The 27,771-nt window shown below is 40.0% G+C and overlaps 1 protein-coding gene across 1 annotated transcript in view; it reads left to right on the forward strand.

Annotated features, from left to right (window-relative positions):
• Window positions 1-27,771, forward strand: part of MBOAT2 (membrane bound glycerophospholipid O-acyltransferase 2) — an 86,178-nt gene that overhangs the window by 23,058 nt on the left and 35,349 nt on the right. The gene's annotated exons all lie outside the window — the stretch shown is intronic.

The raw sequence follows: 27,771 nt of genomic DNA on the forward strand, positions 1-27,771 counted from the left end.
CCCATTGGCTGGCAGTCCTATTTAGAGGTTACCTGCATTGTTCAATGAGTGTCTTAATCTTGGAGTCAAACTTCAAATACCTATATGTGATGTAAATATGGACTCAAGTGGATTTTGTATTGGAAAAGCACTGTTGTAGAAATCATATTTGTTTATTATCTAAATATATTCACTGACCTAAGTTTCCTTCTTTTCCCTGCCCTGCTGGCTCTCCTGAAGATTTCATGAGTGTACAGATAGGAAAAACATTATTCCTCTCCTTGCTGTTTTCCCTACCTGCTAACATAGCTCCTCAGGGTCTCCAGCCTCTCTAAAAATTGCTTAAACTAGTAAGAGACAACTAAATTTTTTAAAATGCTATCAGTTCAGTTGCTGTGCACTGGTTATACAGGCTTCCTTACACTCTGAAGCCAGGAGAGGTTTTTTGATAAATTTTTGCCCTCTCCAAAGCACTTGAACCTTTCATGGTAGCTGTTATGTCTGCTATTCTGTTTGTTTTGATGGCCATCAGTTCTTTGTACTGTTCCTGTGCTCATGTGTCTGAGCTCTTTGAACATGCTAATGTAAAGAGTTATTTGAATTAGAGTAAACAAACTTTGGTTGTAAGTGGTCTGGTTGGTATCTGTGGAGGTACTTCCTGGTCATACCTTTCTTGGGATTTTGAAATGTTAGTCTTCAGTAAGTTCCCTTACACTCCAGGCCAGAGCCAGGACTGAGGGGGAGCTCCCCTTTGCCTTCACTCATTACTCTGGGGTTGACAAACAATGGGAGATGTGGTGAAGATTTGATTGTTTTATCTTAAAAATCTCAGATTAGAGCCAAATAAGTCTTGATCATCTGAGTAAACTAATTTCCTTGGCATGTTAATTGTGGCACTTAATTTGTCAGTCAGGTGTTTAATGATGCTGAATGTTGTGATTTTTCTGATGCTTACCTAGAAATCAGACTTGTATTTTGAAGATTTTGGATGGAAACACTAACTAGCACCAGGCAGTGATTTTCTGTATGTTGGAGATTTGATGATAACAAAAATGACCATGTAAATGGATTGTAAATTGTCAGTCTTAAATTACTTGAAAAATAAGCACTTGTTGAAGTTAACAGCTGTGAAGGAATTTCCTAGTAATCCTTCTGAATTTCTTCTAAAATTATTTGCTCTAAGTAGCTATTACAAGTTCATCCACTCTGGGAACTTCCTGTAACACTGCAGGCTGAGCCTGCATAGAACTCAATGCATGGCTTCAAACAATGAATATGTATGTTGAAAAATAACTTGATATATTATCCTTCCTAAAATTGGAGTGTTTAAATGGAAAGGTCTTTAATGAGCATGTATTTGGTATTGACAGGAATGGAGTGAAAAGAGGACTGTGATTTCCTTACCTGTAGTGCCTATCACTTTTTTCTGTACTTTTAAATAAAGATTAAATACACTTATTTAATCCTGGGGAAGGTGTGTGTCCCTATAGAGGTATAGGGAGAAAGAAGGATAGGAATCATCTAGTATCTGCAGATTTGTAAATGTTGGTACTTAAGTAGAGAGGCTGAAAAAGATAATGCATGGGCATTTTAAAGTGTTGTAGCCTTCTCAGCTGGTTTGGTACAAAAAAGACATATGCTGCCTTTATGCAACTAGGAAAAAATCTGATTATATGCTTTGTATTTCCAGAGAGAAGGGTCTAAATCAGTCTTTTTCTTAATTCCCTACCTCCTTTTTAAAGTTTTAATTCATTTTGTGCTTGATTGCTGATGGTAGTCAAAAGAACAGAATTCTCAGCAGAACAGGGTTTTAAAATTGACATATAAAACCTCTTTTATCCCTCTTGCAAACTCAGATGAAAAAATAAATTTGGACTTCTGTTGTAGGATGTAGCTATGCTTCACTGAGTATTGATATTTACCTGAAGGAGGGCTCCCTTACTTCCTACACTGAGTGCTTCTGTAAGCCTGTGAAGGACAGCCCTGTCTTGGAAGGAAGCTGTAGTGTAAAATTGCCTGGGTGTGTTAGAATCTGTTGGGATGGAGTAGCTTTTTGGCTTGCGTATAGATTTATTTTTTTTTTTAATCTTTGTGCTCAAAGTGAAGCTGAGCACAATCAGTCAATCAAAGCAGAGTTGATAAAGTTGTGTTTTGGGGCTCTGTATTTGTTTGGTAATCTCTGTGGCATCTATACAGATACTTCTTCAAGGCACATTACTCTGCCTGTCATGCTGCCAAGCAACTTGACTGTTAGCAAATGAGCTCTGAGTCATGGTATCATTGCTGCATGGTTTATTACCTCAACAAACTATTGATGTCAAATAAATCAGGCTCCCTACAAAATGAAGTGGCAGAATAAATTGTACCTAGAAGAGTTCAGTGAAAGCTATGTTCTTCTTCAGCTCCTGGCAAAGACAGTCACTAATAAGAGTTGATTAAAATTCTGGTTGCATGGCATTGACTGAATTGAGACAGTGGTGTTTGGGATAAAGAGATAATGTGCAAGGGTACCGTATATTGCAGTAAATTTTCTTCTCTAAGAGCTTAATTATCCATGGTTTTTTATTCTTTGGTGAAATTTCTTGCATTTGAGACAAATTTCACTTGACTAATTATGACAAGCTCAGCAAACAATAATTTCATTGTTCTTAATGAAACTGCTGGCTGTAAGTTTGGCAAGTCAGTTTTGCCTGCAGAACTGCAGGTGATGGTGTATGAAGTGTCTGAGTTGGAGCTAAAAGATCATGACCTTTGATACCAATGCACTGTAAACTGTAAAAATTCCGTTTGTGTGGGGTTTTTTTCCTATAAAGGAGGGTGGATGTAACTAGAAAGTATTGATATTTAAGAAATACAAACATCTTAATTTTAAAAATCCAGTGCCTCAATTAAAGATATTAAGTTTCATTTAGCTTTTGAAGCTGATCAGTTTTGCAGATCAAATGTCTTTACTGGAAGTTAAAGATAAGATCACAGAATCATAGAATAGCTGTGGGAGGAAGTGTTTCTGACTCCCACCCTGCCTGCTCAAAGCAGGATCAGTTAGAGCAGGTTGCTCTGTGAAACCCAAGTCTTCCTTAGTACTGTCACGATCCTGAATAGTTCCGGTTGTTATAAGCATGCTAGCCATTTCCTTTTGGTGTCTTGCCTCAATGTCGATTATAGTTTAAAATTTATTTGAGGTGACTTCATGCAGCTTAGTTTTCCCATCTGTTCTGAACTTGCACAAAAGCTTTTTTATGCTGTAATTTTTCCTCACCCAATAATTGTCCAGATTTGGTATTATTAGTTTAAATTGATCAGGCTCATTTCAACTTAAGGTGAAATAAACCAGCTGTACTTGAGACAGTTAATTTAATAGGAGGAGACCATATTAGGCAATGAGTGGTAGCATGTCAGTCTATCCTTTTTTGTAAGAGGCAGCATTAATAATAAAAAGAGGGGTGAGGGCAAAACACATGAAAAAAAGACTATGTCAAGAAAAAGTATAGAAGTCTTATGTCTTTAATCAGTGGAAACAGGTGGAAGCCTGGCTGAGTAATGAAGACATGTCAGAGGAGTATTTGACACTGCAAGTTGGTTTTACTTTGAATTAACTTTTCAGTTATGTTTGAGGACAAATGTTCTTTCAGTTTTCAACCAAGAAATCCCTTCTTTTCTTCTTGACAAAGATGGTGAAAGATCTTGAGGAGAAGCGATTTGAGGAGTGGCTGAGGTTGCTTGGTCTGCTCAGCCTGGAGAAGGGGAGACTGAGGGGGAACCTCACTGCAGTTACAACTTCCTTGTGAGAGGAGGAGAGACTCATCTCTTCTCCGTGGTCACCAGTGATAGGAGCTGAATGGCCTAAAATTGTCAGGGAAGTTTAGGTTGGATATTTGGAAAAGGTTTTTCACCCAGAGGGTGGTTGGGTACTGAAACAGGCTCCCCAGGGAAGTGGTCACAGCACCAGCCTGACAGAGCTGAAGGAGTGCTTGGACAATGCTCTTGGACACATGGTGTGACTTGTGGGGATGGTGCTGTGCAGGGCTGGGAATGAGACTGTGTGATCCTTGTGGATCCCTTTCAACTCACCATATTCTGTGATGCTATGAGAAGATAGCAGTTGATTTACTTGTACTCCCATCATCATGGACAAATTGGATTTCTTGCACGTACTCCTCCTGAAAGCAATTTCTTTATGTGTTGGTTGGCATAATTTTTAATCAAGAAGCTTGGTGCTTTAAAACAGTAAATTTCAAGCTTTCTATTTAAAAGTTGCATTGAATTATGTTTGAAGAGAAATGGGTAAATAAAAGATAGAAATCACAGGATGTTGAAATTTACTGTAAAATTTACAGTACCTTTCTTGAATTTGAACTTCGAGTCTTCTATTTCCTGGGAAATTTTAGGTATGTGATATTTTAACAGGTTTGTTGTGTGTTTACATCTGGTAAGAAGATGCAAGTACCTTAGACAATGTAGCATGGAGTTAATCTTCAAAACTGGATAATACTGAAATAAAAAATACTTAGTATAGCCAAGTGCTAAGCTGTTCTTGCAGTCATTACTCATCACAGGCACAACAGGAACTGTGAAGTCAGTAGGCTTGCAAAAGGAAGCTCTGGGTAATTTGGTGTATGATTACTTAAAGAGTGAATAATCTGTTTTATTAATAGATCATACCACATGGAAATGCACAATGCATACAAGTAATGCACCATTTTAAACAAGAGTCACCTGGGTAGCTTTCTTTTTCTTGGTATTCTGCTCTCTCTAGGAGTGTCTGTTTAAAATCTTATATCCTGGAAGCTCTTTAATAAATGTAAGCCTTTTCAGCTGATTGAGGTTTCCTCTTTTGCTTCCTTCCACTGTAGTATCCACTTGTGATACCACCTTTAATATATGCTGTGTCATCATCTGTGTGCCTAATCACTGTCTGCTGGCTTTGATACTGAGTGCTGGTTTTAGTGTTAGGTGTTACTGTTTCTATAAAAAGCTTTTTGTCTTCAAATAATATTAAACTCTTGAATGCTTTAATGCTTGTGAGGTATAAATGAGTTGGTATGCATACGGTGAGATTAAATAGTAAGATTTTACCATTTCCCTACATAAGATGTACACATGTCAGCTAAAACTTGTTAAATGTGTTATGACAAAAGAAAAAACTATAGTGCCATCCTTTTGGTTTTTTTTCCCTACAAGATGGCAGGAGGTCTCATTGAACAGTAGTATCCACTTGTCTTCAGATGTTATGAAACAAGAGTCTGGGCTCCTCTGGATCGCTTTCTCTGCATGACCATGGTGCTCTGAAAAGCTGGCTGGTGCATGCTGTGGCTACATTCTTCTGCAGAGAGAACATTCATATAAACCTGTAGTCTTGGTGTTAGTCCTGACTGCAGTAGGTTTGCTTCAGAAATCCATGTAAGCAGTGTGGTTTTGATTACTTTAGAGTTGTCCCCATAGTAAGTTCTTACCATTTTATGTTATAACAAAACTAAAATTTGGTCTGTGTGGCCATGATGTGGTATATTCTATTACTGTACCTGAGGTACCTTTCCAGAACAGAGTGAGTGCCTTGCTACCAAGCTTCTATCAGAGCTGCAGTCAGAAGCCAATGGCTTAATCAATCCTAGCTGCTGGAGAGCAGAATTTATATAAAACACAGCTTTTGCTATGTTTTATATAAATGTCTGAAGTGTCAACATCCGTGTCCAGATAGGATATCTTCACACTGAAAAAGCTGAGGCTTTCAGATGTAAGAACAAAACTTGATTCATGGGTAGCTTCTGAAAAGTGTTAAAATAAAGCTTTATTCTGATGTTGGTTTGATGTAAAATATGTGGCTTTGGAGGCTGGTTAGTTTCTCTGGTGTTTTTTCCATACTCCTGTTTGAGCAATTAGTATATGTGACACAATCTGTATAAATAGGAGAAGAGGCTAAATAAAGGAGGCTAAGGCATCTAGGAGCAGAATGTTTGGTTTGTTGTGCCAGCTATGTTTTACTACTCATATAACTACTCAGTGCATTTTTCAAAGATCCTGAAAAAGTATTCCCTTTGCAGTGCAGAAGTGCAGTAAACTCAGGAATATTAAATGATTTCTGCTTTTAAACATCTTCCTCTTACACATGAGAATTGAAATACAAGGTACAACATAAACTCAAACACACAAAGAGCAGATGCAGTCCCTGTCCAGTTCTTAGGGTAGAAGAAATCCTTTTACTTGAAGCAGAAAATCCCATATATTTTAGCAGTTAATAATAATGAAATCAGGTAAGTGATGCTTTCTGAAATTTGTAAAACGGGCAATGGTAGAGGCAATGCCATTGTTTGCTAATACTTCAGTTCCTTACATGCAGCACCACTTTGTGTTTATGAGCAGAATCAATGAAGAAATAAAATAATTCTTAATCTTTAAATTTTCTGCTGTAGGTGTCAACTGATGTAAGAACATTGAATAATCAATATAATTCTTGTCAACTTACTCTTCAGGTCAGCGCTGAGAGGCATTTGTTTAAAGTATATTATCAGGATGGTAATGACCTGCTGTGTGCTTGTGTTCATTGTGAAATGAAGCCATTATTTGTCCATAGTGTATTTCTCCAGTGTTTCATAATCACTTATTGGATTTTCTCTCCTTAGTCTCTCATAATCAGAGTGAAAAAATGTGATCAATCAGAAAATAGCTTCTGTTTCTTAACTGTGCTTTCTCTCCATCATCTGCAAACACATAGGAGCACTGTGACACTAGCCAGTTTGTTCTGGGTGCACTGCCTCAGTTTTCATGCCACAGGGCATGAACAGTGATGACATATGTTTAAAATGGCATTTGGTCAAGTCATTGAGCAGATGTCTGAGCAACCTGTTTTAGGTCACTTTCCTTTCCTCTCCTTGGCTGTGAAAATTCTTACTCTTTTCCTGTCTGTCTCTGTGTATTAAGAACTATAGTATGTTGTGATTAACAGGTAACTCATGCAAACTGTGGTTCATTGTGCAGTTGAGAAAAGATGAAGTGGTGAAGAGGAGACAAAACCACTCAAACAGAATAACTGGTACCTGAATGACAGACTCTGTATTTATGGTTGTCCTGACCTGTTCTCTTACACTTGAGTAATCAGACATTGTTTGGGTAACTTCAGCAGACAGTCGTTGAACTATCAGTGTGCTCAGTTAAGGATTCTCTGTTAAAGGGAATCTTCTGCAAATGGAAATCTTGATTCATTTTGCCAGAAAAGTTCAGAATACCCTATCTGTGAGAGCCTGAGGGATTCCAGAATAGGACTCCTGCCAGATGGATGCTGGTTGGTGGATGCTTTAAATGCCAGATCTCAGGAGGCAGAGGGAGAAAATGGATGGTAGCCTCAGTTCAGCCAGACAGTTCTTATTAAAGGCTCAGCAGTGAGCCTTCCCCTGCAGCAACTGGTTGCTTAGTCTGCTCTGTCAGCATCTTATTTTCTAATGCCAGAGTTCTGAGCTTGGGTTTGTGGGATTGACTCACATGGGAGCAAGTCCTGGTTTTCTGATGTGTATTTTCTGAGATATCTCTTGTATTAATTGTAGCAGCCTAAAAAGTCTTTGTGGAATTTGAGATCGGTTAAAATTGAAAGGAACCTCCCAGAGATCACCTTCCTGTTCAAGCAGGGCAATCTAGACCCAGTTGTCCAAAAGTATGTCCAGATGGCTTTTGAGTATCTCTAAGGAGGGAGAGCTCTCAATGCCCCAGGGAACTTCTGCCAGTGTTTCCCACTGTTTGGAGAGCACCTTCTGTGTATGAGTGTGTGCATACTGCCCCTGGGCATACTCCTGTCACTGGGCACCATGGGAAAGAGCCTGGCTCCATCCTCCATGTAGCTTCCCTTCAGGTATTTACACACATTGGTGAGATCTCCCTGAGCCTTCTCCAGGCTGCACACACCCAGATCTCTCAGTCTTTCTGTATCAGAAGGATGCTCCAGTCCCTTGTCTTAGAGACCTGTTTGGATTCTCTCTGGTATGTCCATGCCTCCCTTGTACTGGAAAACACAGCACTGGACCCAACATTCCTTGTGGCCGCACCCAGTGCCCGATAGAGAAGATGGGTTGCCACCCTTGACCTGCTGGCAATGCTTTGCCTAATGCAGTCTGGAATGCCATTAGTCTTTGTGGTAAGAGCCTGCAGCTGGCTGCTGTATGAAATAGGCTGTTTTCCATCTACAAAAAACATGTCTTCTGTTCTGAGAGTGTTTCTTCTTTAACTACTTAAGTCTACCAGCTTCAAAAAATCCGAATTGGCCTTTGTAAAAGTGTTTCTAGCCATGTTATTTATTTGCCTGATTTTTGTATCTGAAGCTATAATGGCTTATTTTAGTTTGTTTGATTTTGCTTTTATCTTTTTAACTGAAAACATTTGCAGATTTCCAAAGATCAGGTCTCTGTTTTAGGATTAATGGAGTTGAAGAGTTGTGGTCAGTGACTCAGTGTCCTAGTGGAGACCTGTGATGGGTGGTGTCCCTCAGAGGTCTGTACTGGGATCAGTGCTAAAGGATTGAGTGCAATTCCAGCTAGTTTTCCAATGACATAAAACTGTGGTGTAGCCAACACCCACTGCAGGGAAGGGGTGCCATCCAAAGGGACCTGGACAGGCTTGAGAGGTGAGCTTGTGCAGACCTCAGCAGGGACAAATGCAAGGGGACAGTGCACCTGAGTTGGGGCAATCCCAAGCAAGTACAGGCTGGGTAGAGAGAGATCAAGAGCAGCCTTGAGGAGGACTTGGGTGTTGTGTTATGAGATGCTCAGCATGAGCTGGCAATGTGCACTTTCAGCCCAGAAAGCCAGTTGTATCCTGGGCTGCATCACAAGAAGCATGGCCAGCAGGTCAAGGAGCCAATTCTGCTCCTGTGGGACCCTACCTGGAGGGCTGTGTTCAGATGTGGGGTCCTCAACATAAGGACATCAGACTGTTGGAGCTAGTCCAGAGGAGGCCCATGAAGATGATCAGAAGGCTGGAGGACTTCTCCTGTGAATATGGATGGAGAGAGATGAAGCTGTTCAGCCTGGAGAAGGGAAGGCTTTGGAGAGACCTCAGAGCACCTTCCAGTACCTAAAGGGCGGGGCAGCAAAAGAGCAGGAGAGGAACTGTTCAGAAGGACATGTAATGATAGGGCAAGAGGGAATGGCTTTAAATTGAAAGAGCAGAGGTTTAGTTTAGATATAAGAAAGAAATACTTCCCTGTGAGGGTGATGTGGTGCTGGAACCAGAGCAGTTGCCCAGAGAAGTTGTGGATGCCTCATCCACAAAAGTGTTCAAGCCCTGGCTGGATGGAGCCCTGAGCAGCCAGGTCTAGTAAAAAGTGCCCTTGGGCAGGGGTTTGGAACTAGATAATCCTTATGGTCCCTTCTGATCCAAGCCATTCTGTGATCCTGTGAATTGTTCTTCCACAGTCCCTTTCTGGTTCCTTTTGATTCCTAAAGATGGAAGAGCATGATGGGCTGTATGTGATTGGTTTAATCTTATTTTTTCAGTCCCTTAATGAATAGAGGCTAATGCTGTGCTTGTGCATTTGAAATTGGCTGACTGGTTCAATCAGCTTGGGCATGAATTTGACTTTCATAAAGATAGTTTTCTTTGCATGTTATGAAAGTTGGAAGCTGAGTGAAGAGAGTACTATCATTCTAAATCTGTGATGTTTTCAAAGCCTTCGCCCATCTCTTGTGGACTTGATGTATGCTGCAGACCAAACTTTGCCATTCTTTTGTACACTCAGGATTCCCTTTTGGTAGCTGGACCCTGTATTTCCATTCTGAGTACCTGCTAATGCTTGCATTCTTGTGAACTGGCGCAACTCCTTGCTGGTTTTCTTCTGCCTGCCTCTCTTGCCTCTATGGAGAAACTGTGTGGTGCCATGACCTTTGTGTGTGAACCTTTCCTTGCTTTTCCATTTGAAGGGTGTCCTTTTTTTTTAATTTTTTTTTTTTTTAATTTGAATTGGTGATATTTATCTGGCTGTTTTGTACTGCATGCTCTTATGTTTTTCTGGATCTGCTCAAGTCTGGGCAGAGGACAGCCTTTTCAGCTTCAGGTAGGAAAGAATTTTGTCTGTCTCTTCCAAGATTTCATGTTGGATCACATTAATTAGAGAGCCTGCTACTTCCAAATTATTTTAATGCTCCTGTTTTTTTCCAAGGGATTAACTATTCTCTCAAATACAGGATGCTGTCACAGCATCTATCAGAATCTCATTTCCTTTAGGGATCTTTTAAAAGATCATTTTGAGATAATCTTTTTTGCTAGGCTATCTTGATTGTGAAAAAACCCAGAAAAACAAACAAATAACCAAAACAAAATGAAAACCAAAAAAACCCAACCAAAAAGCCTCACCCTAGAACTAAGCCCCAAACCTCCCCAAACAAACAACAAAATGCAAATCCTGGGCATTTATTTTTGTTTTATAGTCTGACATAGTTCAGTATTCCAAATTCTAAGAGGAGGGAAGGACAGCAAAAAAAAAAAGGAAAACCAAGTTGGGACCTCTGACTTAATTAGTGTATGCAGGGACTTTGGTAGGTGTTACTATTTTCTACTGATATACTTGTGATAGTTTTGGGTTTTTAAAAATCTGTGTGTCATGCTTTCTGACTAAATCTTGGGGGAAGGGATGATTTAATATCTCAGAGGGAACTAGTAGCTTTACCCTTTAAACATCATAGACTGTTTTGGAGATTATTTGGCTGCGGTAATGAAAGATGCTGTATTATTCATGAAATGTCAATCTTCTTGCTGTTTGAACTAGATAAATACAATGAAATGTGATTTTCAGAGATTGCATAAATAGAGCTCCAAATCCACAGGAAGCATTTCTAGATAGTAAGAGAGCATTTCTGTTCCACTGGAACACAAAGCTGTCCAAAATACAGGGTGCAGAAAGTCTACTGACCAACTACTAATGCAAAAGTCACCATTTAAACAAGTATATACCTTCCTTTTAGACAAGCATAGGCTTTTAGAAAGAGATAGATTGATTCTTCAGGATCTGTTGGTATGAAAATGTTACTTGAAAATTGAAGGCTTTTTTTCTGAACTGGAGGCTATCAAAAGTGTTTCCAAGTGAGGGGGTTGTTCGCATTTTTTGTTTTTGTTTTTTTTTTTCTCCTTATTAGCAAAGAAAGTTTCTATATTTAAGTGTTTTACTATGGTTTTGATTTTTATACTCCTTGGTAGACTAGGCAGACTGTGAAGAAACCAGCAGAAATGAAGAGTAGATTAGAAGGAGTATTCCATGTCTTTCTACACTGTCTTCTCTGAGTTGCTGAAAAGGAGAAAACAATAAGACTTTTGTCAACAGATCTACACTTCTGGAAGTGCCTTTCTGAAGTTAGAAGCCTTCATCTATTTTCAGGCTTGCCAGTCTTCCTGTTTCTTACTTGTTCTCATCAGGGCATGCCTTGTGAGAATCAATGTGTGGGTGCAGTTCTGCTGCAGAGTCCAAGATCTCTGCCTGAGGAGGAGGGACAAAGCTTCTCATGGAATGTAACTCAATGTCCTTAATCCACAACTTCTCTACACCTGTCCCTGAGGTATATATGCACAGTTGGGTTTTTATAATGAAAATTTTAGAAATAGCTTGTCTTACAGTGGGTAGCTGTCTATGTAGCTTTTGGCCATAAGCTTTGTTACCCCCATTTGGGATGGTGCTGAATCAAATGAGAGTTCTATTACTAGGTTTGCTTCTTTCCAAGTTTTCCCTTTTTATGGAAGTTAAGAAATCCATTATTCTAAGCACAGTCTTTGGATTTCTGCATTTCTTCAGAGGTTCTGTCTGCTTTCTTGCACTCCCTGCTTTCCCAAAGGAATTAATAAGAAATGCTACATCTGGCTTTTCAAGGAGACAAGCATATAAAGGCAGTACATATAGAAGGGAAAACGTGTGGGTGAGAACTGCAGCTCAGTTCAATTTTTTTCACTGCTTGCTTTTTTTTTTTTCATTCAATGATGTGTTCTGTGATTGTAAACAAGTTTAACGTGCAAAATGTTTGAACAATCTTCTAATTTGAATTAGAAGATAGGTGTTGTAGGTTACCACTCTCTTAGCAAGCAAAGGTTTCTGAATTTACTGGTGCTAAAGGCTCATCCTCACTTGAAAATATTTGTTTGCATTGATCAGGAGATAAGGGAGGTGTAGACTGCCCGCCCTCACAGCATAGCTGAACTCCTAATCAGAGTTTAACATACGGAATGTTTTCAAAACCAAGCACATGACTATAATGTGAAATCTTTTCAGCAAATGTAACCTTGGTTTGACAAGACTGGAAGCATTTAAAAGAAATTTGACTAGTACTAGAATGGTCTCGAGGCAAAACCAGCTCCTGTGGGTGTGTCTTGTTCCTGTACTTGAGTTTGTCTTGCCAGATCATCAGTATCCTGACTGGCTCTCATAGCTGTTTTTCCTGCCTATTGCATCTGATCTCCTAGCAGACTTTAAATTATGAATATTTTAAATACAGATGTCTCTTCATCTATGTACTGGAAAAATTTTTAGGCAGATTACTTTTCTCTCATTTTGAAAAATATTTCTTTGGTGAACAAAATCCAATATAGATTTCTGGAAATGGAGGCTGAAAGGGACTTGAGAGTTTACCTGGACCTCTGATCAAAGTCAGTTTGAAAGCTTTAAAAATAACTTTAAAATTCTTTAAAGTTTTTGGTCTTGTTTGGCAATCTGTACAGGTGCTTAACTATGCTTGTGGTTAGGTTGCCCTAGAAATTAGCCCAAATTTAGCCTAAATGATCTGTAGTTTGAGCCCCTTTCATCTGTGGAGGGAAGTGTATTTCCCTTGTGTTTGTAGGAATCCTCTATTTATATTGTCTTCTTTCAGTCCAGTAAAGCCTGAAAAAGTCTATTTAAATCTCTACTTAGGTTGTGTTTTCAAGGCCTCTTTCCTTTTTTTTGTGTAGCTGCTTTTGGAACTCTTCCAGTTGTTCTGTGTCATTTGGAGATGTGCTTCTCAAAACAGATTGAGGTATTTGTAATGCTAAGCAGAGTAAAAGGCTTATTCTGTCTGTTTAGCAATGCTGTTACTTTGCATGGATCCTTTCCTGCTCTAATGCTGCCTAATAGTTGGTTTCCATTACAGATTTTTATGCTTGATTATTTACCAAGCAAAACTGTGCTTTGCATGTAACTTAATTCAGCTCCATTTGAGGCTTTTAAACCTTTTTTAATTTTTCTTTTTTTTTCTCAAGATTTTCTGATCAACTGAGTGTTTGCAAGTTTTATAATGTAATGGCTACTTGAAGATTTAATTAGTGTACTTACTGTTACGAAACTATTTAAATGTTTCCTGTTGTTTTCGTAGGTTTGATTAGTGGAGTGATAGCTGATAGATCCTTATGATTTGGTGGTATTTCATCAACTTTTTTTTTGTACAATTTGGATTTGGGTTGGTATTCTCCAGCAGCCCAAATATTAGAATTAAGACAGGCTGACTGGCTGTAGGCATAACTTTAACTATAGCCAGCAGCTAAGTACCATGCAGTAATAATAAAAAGGGAGACAAAGAAATAAAATTGCCAAGAAAGAAGTGATGCACGGTACAATTGTACATCGTACCACTGACTGATGCCCAGCCTGTCCCTTAGCAGTGATTGTCCCTGGAGCCAGTTCCCCCCAGTTTCTATCCTGAGCATCATGCCCTATGGTGTGGAATATCCCTTGGACTGGTTTGTCACCTGCCCAGGCCATGTTCTCTCCCAGCTTCTTGTGTACCTCCCCGCTGGCAGAGCATGAGACACTGCAAAGTCCTGGACTTGGAGTAAGCACTGCTAAGCAACAACTAAAACTTCAGTGTTTTATCAACATTACTAGGAAGCAAATTAACTTTGGCCCAGCTGTTCCTCACCCTGGCTGTGCTAAGGATAGCTTTGATCATGGAAGGTGGTCGTGCCCATGTGGCAGGCCACATCTGTTAGTTGCACTCATATAATCAAGTTGTACTTGTTCTGGATAAGCTTTTGATTCAGTTATGTTGCCCTGTTTACCTTCTAGGTGTTTATAAATATGTACTGTGTAAAAAGCCAACAAAACCCTTGATAGTATTTAATTTCCAGTTCAAGGGTCTATGATTTTTTGAATTCCCTTTCTACTTCTAAAGACCACATTCTAAAGAAATGTAGCCCTTTTTTTTCCAGTTTCAAGGAAATCTTACCCATGCAAATTTTTTCTTGGTGGATAATTATTAAATATTACTAAGCATCGTTTAGCTTAATATCTTAGGGATTTTACTTGTATTTTGATTTGTCAGCTCCTACTTCTCCAGATTGTTTCTGAACCTTATCTTCCATTTGCTTTCTGAAATTGTCCATACTGCCTTTATGATTTACAGGCTATTTGATTTGTGGTTTTGAATGCATTGTGACTGTTAAAAAGAAAGATGTCTCAAAAGCAGCCTCTTGTGAATTGCACTTAAGGTTTAGGCATTTGTTAGAGAGAAGGGGCTGCTGTCAGTTGTCACCTTCTGTTAGGAAGCTAGTAGAAGTAGGGTGTGTCTGGGTGAAAGTGCAGTAACCACACAACTCAATTATGGTTATTAATGATCTGAAAGAGACACTAATAACCATCGAATCACAAAATGGTTGAGGTCAGAAGGAGCCTGTGGAAGCCATCTGGTCCAATTGCAGTGCTCAAGCCAGACACCCAGAGCATAATGCCCTGGTCCATGCCCAGGCAGCTTTTGAGTATCTCAGACATGGGAAGACTCCCCATAAAGAGCCTGGCTGCATCCTCTTTATACTCTCCCTTCAGGAGTTTGCTTACATAGATGAGGAACCCCTGAGCCTTCTTGTCTCCAGGCTGAACAATCCCAGCTCTCTCAACCTTTCCCCACAGGAGAGAAAGTCCGGTCCCTTCACTGTCTTGTGGCCTTTGGGACTCTCTCCAGTTTCTCCATGTTTCCCTCTTGCTGAGGAGGCCAGGGCTGCACCTTCTGTTCCAGGTGTGGCCTCTTTGTGCAGCTCTGTGTAGGGAGTATGTGTCACCTCCCTTGAATTACTGGCAACACTTGGCAATGTTTGGCTGAATGAAGCAAGTAAAGTGTTCTGAAGAACTTCAGAACAGGAAAGAATAAATGGACAAAAAAAAGACAGGCTTGCTTCAACACTGAAAAAGCCAACAATACGTACTTCAGTGGAGGCTGTTCAATTGTGCATGCAGCATGGTAGCTTGAAATTAGGAATGGGATATGGATGTCATGGACAAACTCCAAGAGAAGCTTTGTAACGCAAACTGTGTGAAGTGGAGAATAACAGGGAGGACATAGTGCTGTTACATGGCTAGGGGATGTGGTGTAATTCTGAGCCTGGTGTCAAGGCCTTTTTCCCATAGAGTACTGCACATTTATTGTGAATTTGGAGAAGATAAATTAACAAAAAAACAACAGGTGTAGAAAATTCAGATGAGTCATTGTGGACCACAGTGGAGAGCTGACTGGGAAGGGATCTGGGATGGAAACCTGGATTTCATCTTCTTGTTGCTGAGAAAAGCAGGAGTTATGATTGTCCTGTTCAACAGGACTACTCATTTCTAAAACTAACATATTTTTTTTCATGGTAGTCTCTTGCCCTAAGCATGTACCTACTTTTAATGATGTACCTCGTTCTAGCTATGAATGGAGATGCATATGAACATCATAGAAAAGTCAGCTTATTAATTTTTCCCTCAGGAAGAATGTAAATCCAAATTGCTTTTAAAATTCCCCTTTCAAAAGGGGCAGGCGTTTGCTTCTGTCTCAGTTCTTAGCGGAAATACAAGTTTTAACTTTCTCAGATGTTGCTGGGGCTAAGACTAGAAAAATGCCAAGAAGAGCCCTGGTATCCTTACTAAAGAGAAAGTATTCTGGAAGGGTTGTAAATCCCAGGTGTCGTGATCTAAAACGGTTTCCTACTGTAAAGAGCAAAGATGAGTAAATTCTTCTGGAGATTGACTTCTAAAGTGAGATTTTTTTAGTTCACCTTGGCTTCTGATGTAGCACAGACATATTTCCATGATTAAACCAGTAAGTTGTTTAATTAAATGTATTTCAAAATCAAGATGGATGCTTTTGTGTAAGATTTCAAGAGTCAGAAAATGTTTTCCATTAGACTAGATTCTGGTAATCACTTTTATTGATTCTAATCTGAGTGTTTTGAGCTGTATTCCTGGCATTATTTCTTGTTATATCTGCCTGGCTTTTCCCTTCTTACTGTCCTGATGGAGCCCTCATTCTTTCAGTATAAAAGTAACGTTTGTCTTCCAACCAGGTATTTTCTAGTCTGAGCTACTGTGCCATGTGGTTCTCACAACTGTTTCTGACATGTCTATTCTGACAAGGGTAGTGTGCTAAGCAAGCCATGGGTTTGATCCTGTAGGTGAAACCTAAAAATTGCCTAAGTATCAAAATCAATAGCAGTGAACAAAAGGCATCATGCCTAATATCTTCTTTTGAAGACAAGGATAGGTGGAGGTAGAAACTCTTTCTTCCCATGAGAGCTTTCTTAGGGGTTAAGGGCTCAGAAGTGTGGCCAGAGGAGAGTTGCAGGGGAAGCTGCAGATGCCCAGGGCTTGTCGAGGGGCTGCATGGCTGTGGTGAGGAGCTGGGAACAGGCAGCCAGTTCTCAGAGGGGACAAGGAAAGCTTCTGAGGGATTGGGGTAGTTGAGCAGAGTCTGCCACTGTTCAGAAAATGCTAGACTTGGCTGGAAGTATGGGTCTGTCTGCCAAGGACACAATGAACAAAGGGAGGGATGTGCTTTGTGTTCTGGCTGCCCTACTTGCTCTCAGATTTTTCTGTTAGGAATTTAAGCTTCTCGTTCTTGTTCTAGTAAAGTGTATGTTGTTTTGTTTTATTGTGTATCGTGTTCCCCCTTTTTGTGTCTGCTCTCCCTCCACCCCCCAAAAAGAAAAATTAAAAGCCTTTAAAACAATCCTCAAAAACTGCAGAAAGAGGAGAGGGGTGTGAGAATCCAGATATGTAATTTTAAAACTGTGGCTAACTCTGGGTGCTTTGCATAAATCCTGTCCTTTGACTAAGCAGTTTGGGTCATTCACATGTGGAGGCTTTCTTACTGAAGTTTTCCCACAGCAAGTTGTAGTGACTGATGGAGCTTATGGTTATTAAAGTAAATTTTTTTCTTTTTCTACCTTTCTTCTCAGATGCTCCCCTGTAATTTTCCTGTTATTTGTTTCAAATTATCTTTACAAACATTTGGTGTCTTTGATAAAAATGGTCATTTTTTCTACAATCTCTGCCACCTGTACTAAAAGTTGAGATGACACATTTGCTCTTATAGGCCTCTGCAACTCAAAAATGTGTACTTGGGAGTAAATAGTTTTATAGTTAGAGTGGTAAGAGAAATCTGACTTAACTGTGATGCTTACAGTGCAACAGAATCTGCTATTTAAATAACATTTTAGGAATTGCAATTTTCGTAGGAGGTACATGTTCCTACTATTAAGTTAAAATAGTGGGATTTTAGAGTAAGGCTTTTAGTACAATTCCATTAATGCAGCAATAGTTTATAACTTGCTGTATGGAGATATATAGGTACTGTGCTGATGAAACTCTGCAAAAGAATAATTATTTATCCCATGTGGCCCCATCTCAGTTGTGCTCCAGTATTCATTGCTTCCAGGTAGTTTCTTTCAGTAGGGTTTGCTTTACCCTGCATCTGTGGCATTCTTCTGTGCAACTCTCCCCTACTGCAAGTCCTAGGAAGGATTAGGATTGTTTGAGGAAAATTACTTGTCTTGGGACAAAGAGCTGTTAAACTATTGGTTTATATTTGGAATGCACATAGGATGTGATAGCAAGCTTTAATAAAAGAAATTGCTTATTTTCTTTCTCATTTTATCTTAAAAATTAACTATTAATAAACTATGAACAGCTCAATTGACCGAGTAAATTCATAGAATGAGGGACATCAAGGTCTCTGACAGCCTCCTGCTCAAAGCAGGGTCAGTGGTGGGAGCAGATGAGGTTAGTCAGGACTTTGTCCTGTTGGGTCTGGATAACCATTGCCATCCTCTGCTTTCTCCTTCAAGCTGATCATCAGCTAGGAGTAGATCTATATAAGGTTGAAGTGGACCTTGAGAGCAAAATCTTACCCAGTGCCTCATCATTCACATTGAATTAGAATTACCTGAATTACCACTTCATAAAACATCTCTGAGGCCAAACAAGACAAAGCTGTGGGCTGCTTAACTGAGGCTTCCCTCCCTGCCTTGTAAACCTGGTCTCATGGTTTTGCAGTGATCCAGTGTGATTGGGCCATGATGAATAACTATGCCTTTGGATTAAAATCTTTGTCCCTTTTTTCTTGCAGTTGTAGATTTTATAGGAGACATGTTTTCACTTTTTTTATACATCATTACTTTCACAGGCTTTATTGGTTCACTATTGAAATAACTTGAGAAACAAATTCAGTCATTGCAGAAATGTAGCGTGTCTTTGTCTTGTTAAAATAATCAGTTTAGGCTAGAGATGTGCCAATATGTTTGTACTCTCCTGAAATACCTTTTCTGGCAAAGGCACAAATAACTTAGGGGTGCACTGATCTTAATTTACTAACAGCTGAAGGCTAACCTATGTACTGCTTTCAACTATAGTCGAAATATCTGATCTGCATGGTAGAACTTCATAAAGACTGAAAATACTTTGATAAACCATCAACTGAAAGGTTTAAGACTACTGTGGTTAGTTATTAAGTATATAATTCTCTATGAATTGTGGCAGGACTGCATCTCCCTTTTGTGGGTGTGCTTTGCACTTAATGCTGCTTCAAGTAGAATGTTTTTTCTCATGATGGCTTCTGTTGTTTCTTTTTTCCCCATCCTTTCTCAGTCAGCACTTGTTTTCTTTGCATCTCCAGAGATGAAGTATGACAAAGTTCTGGCATTCAGCTGAAATCACTAAAACAAGATATGAATCTTACAGTCTGTTTGCCTGTTTTTAGTTCTGTTGTCTTCTCACAAGACTGCCACCAGCCTTTTTCTTCCTGTTGCCTCTTTCTAATTCCAATGTGTGTGCTGGCATTAGACTGTATATGAAATGGTGTTACAGCAAGCACTACTTGTCCCTAGAAGAAGACCCAGCTGAAGTTTGAAAAGCATTCCATCATTAAATTTTTTCTCAGTTTATGCCTTTGTCCAGCAGAGAGCTACTAAATGGGTCTGGAGAATCTCTCTTGTGAGGAAAGGCTGAGGGAGCTGGGCCTGTTCAGCCTTGAGAACCGGCGATTGAGAGGGGACCTCACCAATGTGTATAAATATCTGCAAAGTGGTTGTGAAGAGGATGGAGCCAGGCTCTTGGTGGTGCCAGCTAATAGAATAAGAGGCAATGGGCAGAAACTGATGCACAGGAAGTTCCGCCTGAACATGAGGAAGAACTTCCTTACTGTGTGAGTGACCATGCCCAGGAACAGGTTTCCGGAGAGGCTGTTGAGTCTCCCTCACTGGAGATATTCAGGAGCCATCTGGACACAATCCTGTGCCATGTGTTCTAGGATGACTCTGCTTTGGCAGGGAGATTTGACCAAATGACCCACTCTAGTCTCTTCCAACCTGACCCATTCTGTGATGGAAATTTTGCAAGTAACAGGCCTAAATAGAATGTGCTTTCAGACTAGTAATGTCTACAGAATCTTTTCTCAGCTCTTCCAACAGCTACAAGTGGGAGGAGAGTGATTACTAGTAGCACAAGAGCATTGTAAGTTATTTAAGAGCTAGCACTCCAAGTATTCAATAGCAATTGAAAGTTAGCCCTGGCTGGATGGATACCTGGTGGTCTAAAGATCACCTGATGAGATTTATTCACATTGTGAAAATATGTTTAATTAAATAGCTAGTGGCAAAACATAGGTGTATAAATTCACCACGTTTTGTTTGACATAAATAGAATACAGCTGATCCAAACCCCTCATGGAGGAGTTCTCATTACTCTGGTCTGAGACTTCATGGGTATGTCTAGTTTCAGTCACCAAAACAGTATGAAATTGTTTACTTAAAAGATACTGTTGATTTCCTTTCATATTCTTAAGTCACTACTAAGTGTCATAATCCCCAAACATGTTAAACTGTTTTTTTAAGGCATGTAGACCAGGATGTGCACATTTAGCTGAAACATTTCTTCAGAGTTGGTTTTATAATGAAAATACAGACGGAAGCTGAGCTGCAGTCATACTGCCAGGCTTCACAATAATGAAAAATCAGAGTGTGTTCTGTGTGCTTGTGTTACAGATTAGTCTGTCTTGACTGTTATAATGTATGTGATTTTTCAAAGTCTTGACATTCCTGGCAAGTGCAGCGTAGGAGCTTCTGGATGCATTCTAAATTTCTGGCTGACTGGCAATCGTACTATTTTTAGACTTGAAGGCTTACAGTGTAGAGTTTCACATGCTTGGAATAAAATTAAAAGTTCTATCTGAAAATTGGTGATTTTGATTAACTTGAATATCATTTATAAGTACATTACACCCTTCTTATTAAAAACTTGTTTTGGAGAGTAGACAAATGTTTAGGTGTTCTTATAATAGTGACCATAAAGCAGTTCAGCATAAACTAAAATCAGGGAAAACTACAGAGCCCTGGGAGTCCAAATGAAAAGTATTGGTGTCTTTTTCTTCTGTTTTGACGGTTAGAGGAAAGGGTGCAGCCAGAAAGAGATGTATGATGTGAGTTAACTTCTGACTTTGTGGCTGATCATCATCTTGAGGGTTTGGGCTTTATGACAGTGGGACATTCTTTGATGACTGTAGTCTGTTATGGAGGGATGGGATCTACCTGTGTGGAGGAGGTGTGGGAATCTTTGACAGCAGGCTGACTAATTTGGTGAGGCTGGTTTTAAAGTGAAGGACTTGAGGGATTGGGTCCAAAGTGGCAATGCTCACATCATCACATCCAGCTGGTGGACAGGAGGAACTGGAGCCCCTTGTGCAGCCACAAAGTTACTATATCACAGAAATAACTGAAACATGGTGAGCCAGGTCATGTGTCTTGAGAACTGCGATGGATGGCTGTAGGCTGTTTTATAAAGACAGGTAGGGAAGAAGAGGAGGAGGAGGAGTTGTGCTCTATGTTAAGGAGAACCTTGAATGTGTAATAACCATCTGTGGTGATCATGGAGGCCCTTCTGAATGCTTCTGGGTCAAGCTCAGAGTAGTTGTCTCCAAGGGGAGTCCTGCAGTAGACATTTGTCCAAAACAAGGGCCAGTGAAGCAATATTTGGGTCACTTGAGCAAACTTCAGGTCAACAGAACTTGGTTCTTATGGGCAAATTCAACTACCCAGACATTTGCTGGAAAAGCCATACAGCAGTTGATGTGTCATCCATCAAGTTTCTGGAATGCACCGGGAACTGCTTCTTCATACAAATGTTAGATGTGCCAACCAGGAGTGAGGAGCTGCTCAAAAATGGACAAGACCTGTTTTGAATAGCTCAGTTAGTGATAGCCTGGGTGGCAGTGATGGCAATATTGTGGCATTTGGGATCTGGCTGAGCATGCTGAAGGCAGTACTGAGACAAAAACTTTGGAGTTTAGAAGAGTGCACTTCAGCTCACTCAGAGCTCAGCTGGGAGGGATCCATGGAGGATAAAGGAGCTAGTGAGTATTGGGAATTTTCCAAGGATGTTTTCCTGGAAGCACAAAAGCAGTTCATCCCCTTCAAAGGTAAGCAGAGCAAAAGGTCCCCTTGGCTTAACTCTGAGCTTCTGAGTGTGTTGAAAACTTAAAGAGAGCTGTATCAGAGATGGAAAAGTGGTTGCATGGAAAAGTGGCTGAAAAATACAAAGACATTGCCTGTGTGTGCAGAGATGCAGTTAGGAAAGCAAAGTATCTCTTTCCACTGCAGATTATCATAAGTCAGAATGAAGCATGTGGTTGGGAAAATCCAGCATGGATTCCCCAAGAGCAATGGTGCTTGACAAACCTGATCGACTTCTATGACGAAACAGACTGTTTGGTTGGTGAGGAGTGAAAGGTGGATGTCTACCTGGATTTCTCCAAGGTTTTCAGTACCATTTCCTGTGGCCTTTTTCTAGAGAAACTGATGTGTGATGGCCTTAGATAAGTGATTTGTGCAGTGGGTGGGGAAGTGGCTGAGAAACTTCACTCTCAGCCAGGTGGTGGTAGATGCCTCCTCTTCAAACTGGCATCCTGTCCCAAACTGTTTCCCCCAGGGCTTGATATTGGGCACATTAATATCTTGAAATGTAATCAGCAAGATGGGATGGAACCAAGTAGAGAAGTGGGCACTTTGGAAGAGACTGTCTTCCTGCAGAAAGACCTGGATAGGCTGGAAGAGTGGGCTGCCAGGAACCTTGTGAAGTTCAGCAAGGGCAAGTGTAAGGTCCTGGGAGAGCAAAGTCCAGGAGTGCAGCACAGGCTGGGATCTCCCTGTCTGGGGAGCAGCTCTGGGAAAGGGCTCAAAGCGACAACAGCTCAAGGGTGAACATTTGCTGCAGCAAAGGAAACCAACAGGATGCTGCTCAGGGACAGCAGCAGCAGAGAGAAATAAGTCATTGTCCCACTCTATTCAGTGATTGTCAGGCCTCATCTGGAACACTGTGTTCAGTTTTGGTCCCTGCTCTGCAAAAAAGGATGTGGACAAGCTGGAGAGGATCCAGAGAGGGGCACAGAAAAGGTAAAAGGACCAGGCAGCCTGCCATATGAGGAAAGGCTGAGAGAACTGGGTTTGTTCAGTCTTGAGAAAAGAAAGTTCAGGGGAGACCTTACCACTGTATTCCAATATTTAAAATGTGGATATAGAGAAAATTGAGACTTCATATGATTCCTTTTCAGAAAAAAGGGGAAGAAATTACTTGTAATGAGTGCAAGTTACTCCTGGTAAGATTCCAATTAGACATAAGAAGAAAATTTTTCAGAGTAAGAACAATTAAGCATTAGAATAATCTCTCCAGTGTAGTGGTGGATTCCCCAATATTGGACACTTTCAATGGAAAGCTGGACAGGATGCTGGGCTCTTTGTCTAGACTGTCCTTTTTCCAAGAAAGGTTGGATCAGGTAGTTCTTGTGCCTTCTAATCTGGTATTCTACGATCCTGTAATTCAGTTCAGTGAATTGTAATCTATAAGACACTTGCCCACTGAATGCTCTTGTGCACCAGGTGTTTCTGTAAGTGTTATATAGATGGGGCAGTCAGAGGGATTGAAATAGCTCTGTAAATCCACAGAACCTTAGCAAGGTTCTGTGGATTTATACAATGGGAATTTGAATGTCTAGAGAATAGCTGTATAGAGACCAATACTGCGTTTGTGGATCTTGGTTGAAACCACCTGTTTGTAATGATATGATGAGTCTGTGATAGGTTTCCCAGGCTGCTGAAGTCCACTTATTTTCCTTGATTCTGCCTGTCTGTGCTGGCTGTTAGTGGTATTATGGTGAATTGTCCAATGTGCAGTGAGACCTTTGCCACTGTAACCATAGTAAACTTCTTCTGTATCTATGTAATGTGTATTTCTTGCTATGAACAAAAAGGTGTAAGCTATTTCTTGTAAACTACTTTTTTAACTGTTGCTCTGAGTTTAACAAACTTCGAATTTATAATATTTGGCTTTTAATAAATAGTAATTTTTTCACTGTATAATGGCTCCAATAATGATGAAAAAAATTGAGCATATTTCCTAATTCCGAATAGTACCAGTTATGAAAAGTGCAACTTAAGATGAACTCCCTTCTTAGTCTCTTTTTTATAGTTCAGGTTTAAAATTCATTCATGTCTCTTTAGAATTCTCTTGTGACTTTTGTGTTACCTGTAGATAAAAAAACTCAAGTAATAAAAATTTTCACAAAGGAAGCTTTGAGCTGGCAAAACGATTGCAGATGCCTTCTTTGTGTGTAATTTGCTGCCTCTGGACAGTCCTGCTAGCAGCAGATGATTTTGTTCATTGATAAATCAGTGTTGCAAAAGATTTGGGAGAAGGATAATTGATGAACAACCTGAAGTTCCTTATTAGCATTGACATAAAGACTGCATTCTTACAGAAATGTAGCCTCTTCCGCCAGCATATATTGTGATTAAATCTACCCAAAAGTATCTATTAGTTGACTTCATACAACTTACTGTGAAGGCCAGGTCATATGATTAATTCGTCTGGAATAACCTGAGACATTCTAAATTTTTAAATTTCTCTTATTTTTAATTGTGAGATAATTTGATTGCACTGGGCATTTAAAGGGAAATTCTTGAAGTGTATTAGAAAATTACGAACATGAGTGGTTTGTGTGTCTCCACTGAAGAGCAGGGAGGTGAAAAACCAGAGTGCAAGCAGTTCAGTGGCTGTGGTAGGCCAGAAGTGCCACCAGGTTCAAATATCCATGAAATAGGAACAAGACAGTATTCCAATAAATCAAAAATTTAAAAAGGTATGGGTTATATAAATACAAATATGTGTAATATGTACATACATACTCAGGCAACGTAGTTACTTTCTAATTCAAAGACCATAAATACATTTTTGTGTAATATTGTTTGCCTGTAGTTGAAGTAGGTCATAAGTGATTGAGCCATGACTTGGACTGCCATTGAGTAGGTGTTTATTTTGCTGTGGGTTTTTTTGTGTGTGATTCTTGTTTGTTTGTTTGTTGTTTGTTGGCTTTTTGTTTTTGTGTTTTTTTTTGTTTTGTTTTTTTGTTTTTGTTTTTGTTTTGTTTTCCATTACTAACTGGAAGCATGAAAAATGTTCCAAAAATAAATGCAAGGCTTTTTCATAATGGGTTCCTTGTGTATCATTGTTTTTTGTGGAGTATCTCAAATTCATCCCTGGAAATAGTCATTAGTGTTTTTCACATGCAGGAGAAAAATCTACATGAAAATAGAAATTGCCATCATCTATTTCTGTGTCAGGCTTCATCAGTGAGCAAAGAAAATGGAGCTACCCACAGATTTTCTCCTGACTGAGAGCAGGAAACAGCTGATTTAGGTCTCTGCGTGTGTTTCTGCAGGACCATATGACAAATACTGTGACAGTGGTGACGTTGATGCATCATGTGAATGTTATATACATCGGCATGCATTGATTAAAGGATGCAGAAGATAGGACATTGTAGCAGTGCTTTAACTTAGCTGGGGGATGGGGATTGGACAGAAATGAAACAAGTCATCTGAAGGGATAGGTCTTTCCAGGTTAGAGGAATGTTAAACATTGGAGAAAAGCAGGTGTTTCATTTATGCTATGTTTTAAGTAAATTGTATTTTTCAGAAATGGTTTTATTTGTTTCAGAAGTGTTTTATTGCAGCCATTATGCTGTTTGAGACATGTGTCTGATTGCAAGATGGTGTAAATAGCTCAGCAAGTTATAGGGCTGCACTGTTGGTGCAGGTCTGACCAGCTGTGGGGCTTGCAGCTGATTCAGTACCCTGCTGAAAACAAAGAATTGTTTGATTCCTTCCTATAGGCAAAGCAAGAAATAGGATGGGAAATATAAATACCATCATCCCCTCTGACAAAATACCTCTGTAGGGCATTTTGTTTTGAGAAGTGGTTTAAAAGAAAATGGAGCTGTGTTAGGTTGTTAGCACAAACTCCTGGCTTTCCTTTGGTCTTGGAATCATTAAAATACTTGGTTTTTGTAACTAAATCTGATTCCTGTGGCCTTTTGTTTTGCATGCTGCTTGCAGGGAGTTGGGTTGTTTATTAATCTGCTGGCTGCCCTGTGTACTGATTCTGGCTGCACAACCACCTTCTCAGCAAATCATGTTCCCCAGCTGCTGCCATCCTTAACACATGCAGAAAATGTCTCCTGGCTGGCTGAACACAAATTCCAGCTGGCATCACCTCGTGGCTGAGCAAACCTGGCCTCTCTCCTGGCAGTGTTGCAGCCACACCGGTTCTCTGCCTCGTTTTTTGTGTCTCAAGGCAAAGATGTGGGGCTGCAGCAGAGATTGGAGGGCTGAGGCAGCTGGAATCTGCTCCTTCCCCACAGAACGTGGGCATGAGCATGGGGCACGAGGGGGTGTGTAGCTGGAGCAGGGTGATGAGTGGGTGAATGGAAATAACAGCTCCCTCTTATCTTCATCCAAGATGATACTTGCCAAGTTAACAGCAGTGATGGGTTTAATGATTGACCTTGCGATTGTTTTTCCATCAGAAAACTTGTTTTGTTAAACTACCTGTGAGTTTTTGTATGAAGCTTACTGGTCCAGTGAAATAGAATTATTGCAAAATATTTTGTACTTAGCAGTTCTAGTTTACTGGCTCTAAACCATTGTGACTATTAGACATGCTCTTTAAAATAGCACTTGCAGTAGTCCCGTTACTGTCAGTGTTCTGTAATTACATTTTTATTTCCTTAAAAATACTCTCAGAAGTTGTGTTGCTACTACACTCCTAATAGGAGACTGTTTTCTGACTCTGTGGTCTTTGGGTTTCTGCTGGTTTGCAAAATTAATGATACTGGGCACAGTTCTGTTGTTTGCAGAAAAGTTGCTTATGTATCACATAGAAGAAAGAGGAAGCATAAAATTACTTGCATGCTGTGATGCTGAAACATCCTAAAGCTAGGCAAATATTATGTAGAAAAATGAGTGAACAGATGAAAATTCACAGCATCAGCATGTCAACTATTTGTTTTCTGAGTTATGAGTACTCATTTTTGTCAGAAGAGCTCAAGATTCTACTTCCTTCATCAGGGTTTTGTAGAGGCAGATTCCGGAATTGTGGAGTTCTGCCTTCACAGATTTTGTGTTGTGACGCTGTTTGGCTTTCTTCTTTGTGTTTTTAAGTGCTCAATACTGTTGTCAACTTTTTGAAATGCAAAGGTCAGACTTGGTTCTCTTATCTGCATTGTTTACTGTTATACTTTCAAGTGATTGCAGAAATAGGGGTTGATATGACCCAAAATGGTTTTTCAAGTGAGAGAGAACTTAGCTGACCCCTCCTGTCTCATCTCAGTTTAACATTAAATTTTGGACATAGTCAACTTCAGCCCTCAACTTTGAGTTTTCTAGAGGAACAAATATTTTTTTATTCCCACTTGCTTAGTTCTGTGTTCCTTTTGGAGTCTTACAGGAAGAATGAATCACACAATATGTGTCTTCCATTCCAGGGAAGATATGAAAGCACCCTCTCTCCTGCCTGTCTTCTGTTCTAGATGATGTTTCTCTCATTTATTAGAGTCTGAAGCTGGTCTCCTTGTCCTTGAGGAGTTCCAGAATTGAAGGGAGCAGGGGGGAGAGCAAGAGAATGTAATGCTAGGGAGCACTTGGAAGATCTGAAGTGGTTTTGCATGCATTTTTGACAAGAATATCTGTGTTGCATTTGTCATGTATTAATGTTGCATTTGGAATATGGCCTGTAGCTATAACTGGAATGATAATTTAATTTAGCTTGGTAAAGATTTACTTTACCAAACCATTATGTTGCCATTATGTAGCAAAACATCAAAATACATTAGTGGAGCGATAATGTCAGCAGCAGATCTGCAGTAAACAAACAGTCAAGCCATTACAAATGGTTCTGGGACAGCTGAGCCAATGAATCCTCGTGTAGCCAGCCCTGTGTGTCTGTCTGTGTGCACCCCTGGCTGGTGTTTTCCTGTGCCAGGGGCCCTGGGGCTGCAGGGCACTGCTGGGACAGGCAGGCCGGGCTGCTGGGGGCTGCTGCAGCTCTCCTGCCGTGGGTTGGGTCGGGCTGCTCTTGGATCTAAGTGTTGGAGAACTCTGTCCACTTGTTAAATTTGCTTTGAAATGACCCAAAAATCTTCGTCTGAGGGTTGGAAATGGGTGGAATGTGGTAGTCAGATTGCTTATTACCAAAGCATGATGATATGAATGCTTCCATTTTCTGAAATG

Source organism: Fringilla coelebs (genome assembly GCF_963513975.1).
Source record: "Fringilla coelebs genome assembly, chromosome: 3".
Lineage (NCBI taxonomy): Eukaryota > Metazoa > Chordata > Aves > Passeriformes > Fringillidae > Fringilla > Fringilla coelebs.